The 10,459-nt window shown below is 41.2% G+C and overlaps 1 non-coding gene across 1 annotated transcript; it reads left to right on the top strand.

Annotated features, from left to right (window-relative positions):
- Positions 1–9,356: 9,356 nt before the first annotated feature.
- LOC141675857 (small nucleolar RNA R71) lies at positions 9,357–9,462 on the top strand. The gene has a single exon (XR_012556486.1). It is a non-coding gene; the product is annotated as a small nucleolar RNA R71 (small nucleolar RNA).
- Positions 9,463–10,459: the final 997 nt, after the last annotated feature.

Here is a 10,459-nt window from a genome sequence, read left to right on the forward strand (position 1 = left end):
TTAGTGTCATCACCATCATATGCTAAGGTTAAGAACGAAAAGGCTATTGAATGAAGTATTTAATGAAGTTAGAATCCCATGTTTGTCATATATAGTAATTCAACCTCAATTCTCTTAGTTAATATTATTTAGTATAATCTCTTAGTTTAATAAAAACCCAATTTGTTATTTGTCTTAGCATTGAGCGATAACCATACATTATTGTATAGGTGCATAAATTGAACTTAACCTAAACCAGTCTCTGTGGAAACGAATCTGATTTATATCTTATACTACTTGCGAACGCGTATACTTGCATGAATATTAGCGCGTGTTTTTGCCCTAACAAGTTTTTGGCGCCGCTGCCGGGGATCGAACCCGGGTCACCCGCATGACAGGCGGGAATACTTACCACTATACTACAAATGCCTGTGCGATTTGGGAGCAAGCATCAATCTGATGCCATTGTCTATCTTCAAAAAGTTGAATTTGCCTGATCCAAAGCCCACCTACATGTCACTACAATTGGTTGATCGTTCTATAACATACCCACAAGGCATCGTGGAGGACGTGTTAGTAAAGGTGGATAAGCTCTTCTTCCCTGCAGACTTTGTCATTTTGGATTTTGAGGAAGATAAGAAGATTCCCATAATCTTGGGAAGACCTTTCTTGGCTATAGGCCGTACCTTGATAGATGTGCAAAAAGGTGAACTTAATATGAGGGTGCAGGATCAGGATGTGACATTCAATGTATTCAAAGTGATGAAATTTCCTACAAAAGACGGGGAGTGCTTAAAGGTGGATTTGATTGATTCTGCGGTAACTTCAGAATTTGATCATATGCTAATGTCTGATGCCTTAGAGAAAGCCTTGGTGGGGGACTTTGACAGTGATGATGAGGATGGCAATGAGCAACTACAATATCTAAATGCTTCTCCTTGGAGGCGAAAGCTAGACATGTCATTTGAATCTCTAGGTACTACTAATCTCAAGAATGCTGAAGGAAAACTCAAACCATTTATTGAGGAAGCACCTACTTTGGAGCTTAAACTATTGCCTGAACACTTGAGGTATGATTTTTTAGGTGATGCATCTACTTTACCTGTTATTATTGCATCTGACCTTTCAGGTAGTGAGGAGGACAAGCTCTTAAGGATCTTGAGAGAATTCAAATCGGCGATCAGATGGACTATAACAGATATCAAAGGGATCAGCCCTTTGTATTGCATGCATAAAATTCTGCTAGAGGAAGGTAGTAAGCCGACTGTTGAGCAATAACGACGACTTAATCCTATCATGAAAGAAGTGGTGAAGAAAGAAATTCTGAAGTGGCTGGATGCAGGAATCATATCCTATTTTTGACAGTTCTTGGGTGAGCCCCGTGCAATGTGTACCTAAGAAAGGAGGTATAACTGTGGTAGAAAATGAGAAGAATGAGATCATCCCCACTCGAACAGTCACAGGATGGAGGGTATGCATGGATTACAGAAAGTTGAACAAAGCCACAAGAAAGGATCACTTCCCTCTTCCATTTATTGATCAGATGCTTGACGGGTTGGCTGGTCATGAGTATTATTGTCTTCTGGATGGCTATTCGGGGTATAATCAGATTTGCATTGCACCAGAAGATCAAGAAAAAACTACTTTCACTTGTCCATTCGGCACGTTTGCTTTTCGCAGAGTATCGTTTGGCTTATGTGGTGCACCTACCACTTTTCAGAGATGTATGATGGCTATATTCTCTGATATGATTGGAAACAATGTCGAAGTGTTCATGGACGAATTCTCCGTCTTTGGACATTCGTATGATGAATATTTGAATAATCCTCATTCGGTGCTCAAAAGGTGTGTGGAAACTAATTTGGTGCTCAATTGGGAGAAATGTCACTTTATGGTGCGTGAAGGCATTATTCTTGGGCATAAAGTCTCTAGAAAGGGTCTTGAGGTGGACAAAGCCAAGGTGGGAGTCATTGAAAATCTTCCACCACCTATTTCTGTGAAAGGAATCCGTAGTTTTCTCGGTCATGCGGGTTTTTATCGGCGTTTCATTAAGGACTTCTTTAAGATATCTAAGCCGTTGTGGAACTTGCTCGAGAAAGATGTGCCTTTCAAATTTGATGATGAATGCTTGGCGGAATTCGAGACTCTCAAGAAGAGTTTGACAACTGCACCAGTTATTACGGCACCTGATTGGACTGAACCTTTTGAGATGATGTGTGATGTGAGTGATTATGTAGTGGGAGCAGTTCTTGGGCAGCGCAAGAATAATCTTTTTCATGTGGTCTTATATGCTAGTAAGACTCTAAATGGAGCTCAAATGAACTACACCACTACTGAGAAGGAGCTCTTCGCTAAAGTCTTTATTTTCGAAAAATTTCGATCTTATCTACTTGGGACAAAGGTGACAGTATTCACTGATCATGCTGCCATTCGCTATCTAGTCTCAAAGAAGGATTCGAAGCCTAGACTTATTCATTGGGTGCTCTTGCTACAGGAATTTAAGTTAGAGATCAAGGATCGAAAAGGTACTGATAATCAAGTAGCCGACCATCTCTCTAGATTGGAGAATCCCGATTCTACTTCACATGATAAGACATTGATCAACGAATCTTTTCCGGATGAGCAGTGGTTCGCAGTTCAGGAGGAAGAGCCATGGTTCGCAGATATTGTGAACTATCTTGTCAGCAATATAATGCCTCCTAATATGAATGCAGTTCAAAAGAAGAAGTTTCTGCATGAGGTGAAGTGGTACATGTGGGATGAACCGTATTTGTTTAGACAAGGAGCTGACCAGATCATCAGGAGATGTATCCCATTCTGTGAGACGGAGGGGATATTACGAGACTGCCACTCCACGGTTTATGGTGGACATTATGGTGGAGAAAAGACAGCAGCTCGTATTCTGCAAGCAGGTTTTTTCTGGCCTACTTTGTTTAAGGATGCACATCAGTTCATTTTAAGGTGTGATCATTGCCAAAGAGTGGGGAATCTTACGAGAAAGGATGAGATGCCGTTAAATGTGATGCTTGAAGTCGAGGTCTTTGATGTTTGGGGAATCGATTGCATGGGACCATTTGTCTCATCCTGCAATAATCAGTACATCTTGTTGGCAGTCGATTATGTCTCAAAATGGGTAGAAGTCAAGGCTCTACCGACGAATGATGCAAAGGTAGTGTTGAATTTTCTTCATAAGCGGATTTTCACATGGTTTGGAACGCCACGAGTAATCATAAGTGATGAAGGGTCGCATTTCTGCAATCGTAAGTTCACTTCTATGATGCAGCGCTACAATATGAATCATCGTATTGCTACTGCCTATCATCCGCATACTAATGGTCAAGCTGAAGTGTCTAATGGAGAGATTAAGAGCATTCTAGAGAAAGTTGTTTGTCCGTTAAGGAAGGATTGGGCTTTAAAGCTCGATGAAGCTGTTTGGGCTTATAGAACAGCATACAAGACTCCACTTGGGATGTCCCCGTTTCAACTTGTTTATGGTAAGGGATGTCATTTACCTGCGGAGCTTGAGCATAAGGCTTATTGGGTGTTGAAGAAGTTGAACCTTGATCTAGATGCAACTGGGAAGAAGCGAATGCTTCAGTTAAATGAACTTGATGAATTTCGACTTCAAGCGTACGAGAACAACAAAATGTACAAGGAAAAAGTGAAAAGGTGGCACGACAGGAAGCTATCTCCTAAGTCATTCGTGCCGGGGCAACAAGTTCTGTTATTCAACTCTTGTCTCCGACTTTTTCCGGGAAAGTTGAAATCAAGGTGGTCTAGACCTTTTATTATCAAAACTGTGTTTCCACATGGAGCGGTGGAGATTTTTGAGAATGATCCGGGCCAAGCATTCAAGGTTAATGGTCAGCGATTGAAGCAATAATATGGGGACACGGAAAACTGGGAAGTGGTTAGTGTCGTTTTATTGTCAACTTGATCGAAGTACTCTACGTCAAGCTAATGATATAAAAGCAGCGCTTCTTGGGAGGCAACCCAAGATTTGTGACTATAGGAACCCTTAGAAGTTAGTAACTTATCCAAAACCACAAAAAAAATCAGAAAAAATTGGGCAGGAAAAATAGTTTTCCAGAGACCCCTTGGGCGCCCGCTCAGGATTGCTGGGCGGCCGCTCAGGAGGCTGGGCGTCCGCTCAGCAATGCCGGGCGGCCGCTCAGAACCCGACTGTCAGAATTTTTTTTTTGCCTTATAAAAAAAATCCAAAAAAATCAGAAAAACCCAAAAACAAAATACAAACCCACAACCCACTCCAACTCTAATTTTAACCCTAATTCCTACCCTATATATATATATACAACCCTTCTATATACACTCTGATATACTTTCAACCTTAAAACTCTCTCCTATACTCATACCACAACTCTTAAACACTTTTTCTCAGTTTCAATGGCACCTAAGAGATCCCGAACTATTGATAGCAGCATCACCGTTCCTACTACTGATTCTTCGAGGGGAACTACTGCGAGACCTCATTTGATGGATAGGGCTGCTGAGGAGGAGTATACTAGGCTTCTGGCTAAGCCGATTTTGAAGGAGAGGGGATTTTTACCATCGGGGAGGGATGGTGAATTGTTACCGATGATTGCGGAGAAAGGGTGGATTTCTTTTTGTGAGTCACCGGAGGCGGTTCCAATGAGTGTGGTTCGCGAGTTTTATGCGAACACGAAGGCGGACAAGAATGGGTTTACTGTTGTTAGTGGGCTTACAGTTGATTATCAACCCACGACGATTCGTCGTGTGATTGGACAGCGACAGCGGAAGCCCACGGAGGAGAATTGGAATGAGAAGACCTCTGAGGATTTTGATTTTGGTTTGATTTGTGCTACTCACTGTCAGCCGGGCACGGTTTGGAAGTTCAAGATGGGAACTAACGAGTATCGTTCTTTTCCGGCGATTGCGATGAATAGATATGCCCGTGCATGGAATGCCTTTATTTGTGCTAATATTTTTCCTACTTCACATGCACCTGAGGTTACAGTTGAGCGAGCTAGGTTGTTATGGGGGATCTTGAATGAGAAATATTATGTGGACCTTGGTGAGTTCATCTACCAAGGGATTTTGAAGTTTTTAAGGGAAGGGAAGCACATGAACATCCCTTATGCATCGACTGTCATGAAGTTGTGTAGAGCAGTGGGAGTTCATTGGCCTTCTCACGAGCAGCTGTAGATGCCGGCCGCTCCTATTGACTCAGCGACTCTGAACGCGATGCATGAGTGGACAGGTGGAGAGCCCGAGGAGCATGGTTTGGGATATCGTCTTCCAGGAGGACGTCCAGCAATTGGTGCGTTGGTGCTACCATGGCTAGGCCCAGTCAGGGTCGTGATGAGGCAGGCTCTTCTAGAGCTCAGGAAGGTGCTGGGATGGCTGATGCCCAGTATAGGAGGCTGCCGAGGAGGATGGATGCGATGTATGAGTCGCAGAGTAGGTTCGCTCAGGAGCTCACCCTTGCGCTTGGGACTGCTTTCAGAGGCCTTGGAGCTGACATCCAGTGGCCCGTTTTTGGTGAGGACTCTGCTTATCCGCCTCCTGACACTCCACCCTCTGAGGGTGATGATGATGATTTCTCCGAGTAGGTATACCCTGTGTTTCTTTCTACTACCTTCACTGGGGACAGTGAAGATTTTAAGTTTGGGGGTGGTAGTTAAGGAATATTTTTATGTGTGTGTCATGTAGTTGCATATTCATGATAGTTTAGTTCATATAATTGCATATTTTTGCCATATATAGTTTTTTTTTTGTTTTTTTTATTTTATAGCTTTATCATGTCATTTAGCTCATGCATATACCATGATCCCTTTTACGTTGCTTTACCGATTGATTTGTGATATTGATGCAAGTGTAGTGATAGTGTTAGAGTGATGATTGAGTCTTGTAGGTTGACATACATTCTAGAAACACTTGTAATTTCACTAAGTCTTAGAGTATGCTTAAGGACTAGATGGTTGTCATAGTTTGATGGTTGTTGAGGTTAATCTATTGATTATGCTTAGAAATTATGATAGGCTCTTAATGATAAAAGGCATGAAAAGAAAAAAATTGGAGTAAAAATTGGAATTTATTGTGAATTATGGCTAGGCGTCAAATGGCTAGTAGCCGACTCGTATTTTTATGCGAGTAGTCTAGGGTTGAGCAAGATGGAGCGAAACGCACTTGCTCAGAAATTTGAAAAACAAAGAGAAAAAAATAGAAAAAAAAAGAAAGAAAAAAAGTAAAGAGTTAATGCATAATTGATCACGAGTGGGCTCTTTGGTATTCGAGTTATTAAGTTCTTAGGGGACTTTGTGCCTAGTGACCTAAGGCTTTTATAGTCTGGGATCCGCTAACCTAACGCTCGCTAAATGGATGCAATTGCATAAGTCTTTTGTGGACCTCACTCATTGTATTGTTAAATAAGCATTTGTTGTTGTGTTGAATAAAAGCATGATTCCGTAATAAGCTCCAGTGATCTTGAAGTGTTATAAGTCATTTTGTGCCAATCATTCATCATCAAATTTGAAAGGCACATCTTTCTCGAGCAAGTTACACAACGACTTAGATATCTTAGAGAAGTCCTTGATGAAACGCCGATAAAAACCCGCATGACCAAGAAAGCTACGGATTCCTTTCACATAAATAGGTGGCGGAAGATTTTCAATGACCCCACCTTGGCTTTATCCACCTCAAGACCATTATTGGAGACCTTATGCCCAAGAATGATGCTTGTTGCACCATGAAGTGACACTTTGCACAACTGAGCACCATATTGATTTCAACACACCTTTTGAGTACCAAATGGAGATTATTCAAGCATTCATCATACGAATGTCCAAAGACAGAGAAGTCATCCATGAACACTTCGACATTATTTCCAATCATATCAGAGAAAATGGCCATCATGCATATCTGAAAAGTGGCAGGTGCACCACATAAGCCAAAAGAAACTCTGCGAAAAGCAAACGTGCCAAATGGACAAGTGAAGGTGGTCTTCTCTTGATCTTCTGGTGCAATGCAAATCTGATGGTAGCCTGAATAGCCGTCCAGAAGACAATAATACTCATGACCAGCTAACCTGTCAAGCATCTGATCAATAAATGGAAGAGGGAAGTGATCCTTCCTCGTGGATTTCTTCAAATTTCTGTAGTCCATGCATACCCTCCATCCTGTCATTTTTCGAGTGGGGATGAGCTCGTTCTTCTCATTTGCTACCACAATAATACCTCCTTTCTTAGGTACACATTGCACGGGACTCACCCAAGAACTGTCAGAAATAGGATATATGATTCCTGTATCCAGCCATTTTAGAATTTCTTTCTTCACCACTTCTTTCATTATAGGGTTAATCCTTCGCTGTTGCTCAACAGTCGGCTTGCTACCTTCCTCTAGCAGAATTTTATGCATACAGTACGAAGGGCTGATCCCTTTTATATCTGCTATAGTCTATCCGATGGCCGATTTGAATTCTCTCAGAATCCTCAAGAGCTTATCCTCATCACTCCCTGAAAGGTCTGATGCAATAATAACAGGAAAAGTAGATGCATCACCTAAAAAAGCATACCTCAAGTGTTCATGCAATTATTTAAGCTCCAAAGTAGGTGCTTCCTCAATAGATGGTTTGAGCTTTCCCTCAGCATTCTTGAGATCAATATTTCTCAGAGATTCAAATGGCATGTCTAGCTTTCATTTCCAATGAGAAGCATTCAAATATTGTAAATGCTCATTGCCTTCATCATCTTCACTATCAAAATCCCCTAATAAGGCTTTTTCTAAGGCATCAGACCTTAGCACATGATCAAGTTATGAAGTAACTGCAGAATCGACCAAATCCACTTTGAAGCACTCCTCATCTTCCGTAGGAAATTTCATCGCATTGAACACATTGAATATCACATCTTGATCTTGCACCCTTATAGTGAGTTCACCTTTTTACACATCTATCAAGGTATGGCCTGTAGCCAAGAAAGGTCTTCCCAAGATTATGGGAATCTTCTTATCTTCCTCGAAATCCAGAATGACAAAATCTGCAGGAAAGATGAGCTTGTCCACTTTTACTAGCACATCCTCCACGATGCCTCAGATTGGGCTTTGGATCTGGAAACTTTAGCTTTTTGAAGATAGACAACGGCATCAGATTGATGTTTGCTCCCAAATCGCAAAGGCACTTGTCAAATCACAACTTGCCAATGGTGCAAGGAATGGTGAAGCTACCTGAATCCTTAAGCTTTGGAGGTAACTTTTGCTGCAGCACGACACTGCACTCTTCTTTCAGAGCAACGATATCAAGATCATCCAGTTTCACCTTCTTTGAAAGAATATCTTTCACGAATTTCGCATAACTAGGCATTTTCTCCAGAGCCTCAGCGAAAGGTATGTTAATGTGAAGTTTCTTGAATACCTTCAGAAACTTACCAAATTGCTAGTCCAGCTTTTGTTTTTGTAATCGCTTAGGAAAAGGTGGTGGAGGATAGAGATATTTCTCCCCTGTATTACCCTCAGGCAGAGTGTGTTCAACAGTAGTCTTCCTTGGTCCCCCCTCTTTCTCCTTTTGCTTTTCTTCTTCATCCTTCACTTCAACTTCTACCTCTTTTGCTTTTTCAGCATCAACAACTTTTCCAGACCTTAAGGTGACATCTTTGACTTGCTCTTTAGCTTCCTTTCTTCCTGGCACTTCAGTATCGCTGGGAAGTGTGCCAGGTTAACGATTGAGCAAGGCATTGGCTATTTTTCCAATTTGATTTTCCAAGGTCTTGATAGAAACAACCTGACTTTTGCACAACAGCTTTAACTCCTCAAAATCAGCACTAGAAGGTGGAGCAAAACCTCCTTGTTGTGGATATGATTGCCTTTGAGCAAATTGCTGAGGTTGTTGGAATCCAGGTGGATTAAACTGTTTACTTGCAGCTTGCTGATATGGTTGCTGAACAGCGTTCTGATTATTGCTCCAGCTGAAATTGGGATGATTTCTGTTATTAGGATGATAAGTAGCGGGCACAGGCTGCTGCAGTCACTGAAAATTGTTCACATACTGAACAGATTCATTAACAAGAGAACACTGATCCGTAGCATGAGAGCCTGCACAAAGCTCACATACACTAGCTATTTGATTTACTCCATAGTTGGCTAAAGAATCGACCTTCATAGATAGCGCATGTAGCTGCACTGTAATAGCTATAGCTGCATCAACTTCCAGAATACCTGCTACCTTCCAATGCATCATCCTTTGAGTTGGGTTTTGATACTCGTTTGCTTTCATAGTTTCAATGAGATTATAGGCCTCAGTATAGCTTTTGGCCCACAAGGTACCTCTAGAAGCTGCATCGAGCATGGGCCTAGATTGGGCCCCCAAACCATTGTAGAAACCAGTGATCACCATCCAGTCAGGCATCCCATGATGTGGACACTTTCTCAACATCTCCTTATAATGCTCCCAAGCTTCACATAGATTCTCCTGGTTACTGCGTAAACTGAGTAAGAGCACTCCTCATAGCTGCAGTTTTTGCCATTGGATAGAACTTCACCAGAAACTTTTGAACAAGATCTTCCCAAGTAGTGATGGACCCAGCTGGTAAAGAATATAACCAGTCCTTAGCTTTGTCCCTCAGAGAGAATGAGAAAAGCCTCAGCTTGATAGCCTCATCAGTGACACCATTATATTTGAAAGTACTACAGATCTCGACAAAATTCCTGATATGCATGTTGGGATCTCCAGTCGCAGCCCCTCCGAAAGAAACAGAATTTTACACCATCTGAATAGTGCCCGACTTGATTTCAAAAGTATTGGCCTGAATAGTCGGATGAATGATTCTGGAGTGAATGTCATCAATTTTAGGCCGATGACACAACCGGAAGCAGTAAGTAACAAGTCTTAATCAATGAATCTTAATGACCACCGATGACAAGTACATAAACTAAACAAATTAACACTGAGTCCCTGGCAGCGACACCAAAACTTGTTAGGAACAAAGCATGCGCTAAATAATTCACGCAAGTATACGCGTTCACAAGTAATATAGAATGATTTCTAGTTCGTTCCCACAGAGACTCTGATTAATTATATTTAATTAACACTTACCCGGCAATGTATGATTATTCTTCAATGTCAAGACAATAACAATTAAGATTGATTAACTATATTAACTACGAGAATTAAACACTTAAATTAACAATATTAAACACACATGAGATCATGACTTCATTACTACTTCATTCAATAGTTATTGTTATTACCCTTAGCATGTAATGGTGATGATATTAATCGAACAACATGAAAATGATAAATGCCAACTTTCATTGTACGAATACCATTCTACCAATCATCCACAATTAAGATAGAAGTTGAATAGGCATCAATTATGTTGAGACCCTATATATCTACAGAATTTGACAACATAACGATTTAAGTGCAAGTTATTCATGGTGATTACACAGGGCAAGTAAAACAGTTAGAGTTACCCACTAATAATGCATACAATCCATGAACCTATGC

The sequence above is a fragment of the Apium graveolens genome, chromosome 7, assembly GCF_009905375.1.
Source record: "Apium graveolens cultivar Ventura chromosome 7, ASM990537v1, whole genome shotgun sequence".
Taxonomy (NCBI): domain Eukaryota; kingdom Viridiplantae; phylum Streptophyta; class Magnoliopsida; order Apiales; family Apiaceae; genus Apium; species Apium graveolens.